We start from the raw sequence: 3,743 nt of genomic DNA, 5'->3' as shown, positions 1-3,743 counted from the left end.
ATTTATTAATGTGTTTAAATTATTTTTCCAATAAAAAATATTTTAAATTATTTTTCAAAATTTTAAATGTCATAAACGAAAAATATATATTTCTTTTGCAAACAAATACATATAAATAATTGTATAAAAGAATAATAAAAATTACTCATAGGTTACGTCATTAATTTCTTTAACTATATTGCAAGAAACATGTCACTAAATCGTCCTTAAAAAAATAAAATAGTTAAAAGTTGCTAGTATTTCTTTCTTACTACAAGCAACGAAAAATCATACGCAATTCTTATAAACATATAATAGAATACCAAAAGAGTAACAATGACCAGGACTCCAACAGAATAATATTTTAATCCCACACGCCAGTTTTAAAAAAGGTAATACTTCATATTTAGAGTCATCAGCATATGCTTACTTCCAATAAAATTAATTCCACATAGCTAGAACTACCTGTACACATTTATTTCAAAAAAAAATATTTTTTCTAGTTAAAAATATTAACACATGATTTATTTCTGCTTGTACTAAGCAATATACTCATAAATTATAAAAACTCTAATTACACATAAAAACTCTATTTGCTTGTTATTAAATTTATATTTTTGTATACACATATCTAATTACACGTAATTTTAGTGGCTAATAAATCAGGTTATTTTTGTCCTAAATTATAAAAACTCTATTTGCTTATTATTACTAAATTTATATTGTTTTGGAACAAATTTGTATGCGCAAATATATTTATATTAATTATGTCATAAGGCATTTATTAAACGGGTTAAAATTAATAAATACATATACTACATAATATGATAATCACGCGCGTGAACATAATATATGTGTGTGTGTGTGTGTGTGTGTGTGTGTGTGTGTTTATTACAGCCTCAAGGTCCTAGTTGAGAAATTCAATCAGCAAGGACATATGATAAATATGGAAGGATAAATATGAAATTTTAACATTGTTTGGCCATCTCTTTTCAGTTTTTATCGCAAAATTGAGAAGAAGAAAATTATATAGACTTCACACCTACTTTTTTATTTTTCACTTATTTTCTTCTCTAATCTAAACAAAGAAAAATTGGTTTTTCCATCCATTTTCTCCTTTTTCATTTTCCTTCTTTTTAAAATCTGCTATTCCAAACATTGTGTAAGCAACTATTGTTTATCATAACCTAATTAATAGAGAAAACATGTCCAAAAAAAGTGTCCTATGACTGCTTAGATTATCTCTTTCTAGGAGGCTTGAATCCAGGAGTAAGGATAAATTTGAAGAGTCTTGAAGTAGTCTCAGAACTTGTTGCAGCCATTGTCTTAGCAGAAATGTCATTTTGCCTTTGTTTAGGGAGAACATTAGTAGTTGCTGTCTTGGGATGCATATCTTGGTTTAGGGTAAGACAGGGTCTAAAATCCATTGTTGGTGGAGTAGATTGTATAACCATTGATAGACCAGATGCGGGAGAACAAGAGGGCCTAACCACAAGGTACTTCATCCTTTGAGTTTGATTTAGTTGAGGTGGTGGTGGTGGCTGATTCAAGTTGAATGAATCAGTTGAAACCTGAAACAAGAAAATCAAATGATGAAACAATTAAATATGTTCAATAATTGTAGCTTTAAATTTCAAGAAACTTATCTCTTCTGCCTAGGGTGCAGTTTTTGACAGTGGTATCTCATCCCTCTGTTCCTGAGTCTCTGAAAAATTCTTCTTCAGCAGAGTTTTAGGTTGCTTCTTTTTTTTTTTTTTTGGCTTTTGCCTAGCCCAACACAAGAATATCTTAGTTAACAATACATACTAATCATATGCAGTTCAAATCATTTTTCATATTAAGTTACCAAAGGATCCATTGCAATTGCATCAGCATTGTTTTCCCATGTGGTTCATTCTAGAAAGATGTACAAAATTTTGTTTTAGGACAAATCGAACTCTAACAATTAAATTTTAAGACACTTTAGACCTTAACAATATGTATAATATGCCCAATCTAACCCTAACATTACCTGGGCAATGTTCTGGCTTGAAATATTGGTTACAATCTGAATCTATAAGTGCTTTTTTGGTTTGAACCTTCTCTCCTTTTTAGTCATTGGTGTCCGGTTAGGGTCCTTTGAGGGATTTTTGCATGTCTTATAATAATGCTCAGTCTCTTGACATTTGCTACATGTCACTTCAAATGTCTTCCTAGCTTTGTTGGTGTGCTTTCTCCCTCTACTGGATCTATCTTTCTCTTCATTTCCGGATGATGAGCAGGTCTCTTTACTGGGAGAGGTTCACATCTTGGAGCATCTGTTGGACACCAGTATTCCTCACTGTTGACAGGTCTAATGCAGTGTTTATAAGTGGACCTTATAGCATCCATAGTCAGCTACTGATGCACAAAATCCTCTGGCTTCAACCCAATTTTGTACATGGCTACAACTGCATGCATGTAGGGCATTCTTGAAAACCACAGACATTCTTGAATCAACCTTGAACTCAACCTCACCGTATTCAGCGTCTTCATTAAATGAATCATATGATGTCTTACCCTCATCCTCTGATGAAACTGGGTTATTGAAGGCCTCACTCTCAAACTCATATGGCTTATCATAGTCATGATCTATCTCTACATTGGTTGGCACAAGACTAGACCCATAGTTGCCTTCACCATCCTCTGTCCCTCCAGCAGGCCTATGTCTTGTTGGCCCAGCACTTGGACCAGGCCTAGTGTTCTTACCTGACATCTGCTCATTGGACATTCCATCTCTTAAAATATGTCTCCTTTTAACACCTGCGTATTTTTTGCTTACTCTCTTCTTAGCAGTCTTTGGTGTCAACTTCGGCCCACTACTAGATGAAAGGGCCTTTTTACAGCCACTCTTCTTCTTAGGTGATACTCCCAAATTCCTCTCATCACTACATTGTCATTTTTTTCATAACCAGCAGCCTCATTAGTAATTTTCTTCTTACCTGCCGCTGACTTCTTTGACACTCTTCTTTTTATATAATTCTTCTCCATCACTATTACTATCATTTGTCTGATGTCCAGGAGGAGGGGGCTTGTTGGCTTATCTTCTGTAGTCTCATATCCATCATCATCAGATGATGACGAAGAACTAACTATTATAGTCTCCTCAGCTAAACCTTCTTCAACTACTTCAGACATGCATGTCAACTTCGTGATCAAAATAAAAGAAGTTAACATAATCTAAAACATTATCTTCTGTAGGTGCTGTCATATCAAGCCAAAACATCTCTTTATACTCCAAGTATTCTAATTCCTTAAACAATGCCACCAAATAAAAGAAGTTAACATAATCTAGGTCTATTGGGAAAAACCTCTTCACTTTACCATGCAAGTAACAAAGACCTTCCTTTGAATCTCTCCCAAAATTTTTTCCATGTTGAAACACAGGAATGACTAAATATTCATACGTTTGTAGTAAATATATGTATATACTGAACTCTTAACAACATATATAAACAACAACATAGTTAAAAAAATTAATTTCCCTATTTCCATGCAATACCAAATTATTGGAATCTGTTTCTAGTTTCCGAATGTGTTATAAACTAATACTTTTTATACTGATTATTAAAAAAAATAAATCAGCATTATTCATACTTTATGTTTTCTTTTTTCAGGACCACAAGTGGGTTCCAAATATCAATGGTGGTGTGTCAGAACCAGTTAACAAGACCACACAAAGAACAAGAGACAAAGAGGCACATGGAGAACTAAACTAACCTCAACAGTGACAATGCAAGCACCAT

The sequence above is a fragment of the Arachis ipaensis genome, chromosome B03 (genome assembly GCF_000816755.2).
Source record: "Arachis ipaensis cultivar K30076 chromosome B03, Araip1.1, whole genome shotgun sequence".
Taxonomy (NCBI): domain Eukaryota; kingdom Viridiplantae; phylum Streptophyta; class Magnoliopsida; order Fabales; family Fabaceae; genus Arachis; species Arachis ipaensis.
Note: the sequence above shows the minus strand (reverse complement) of the source record.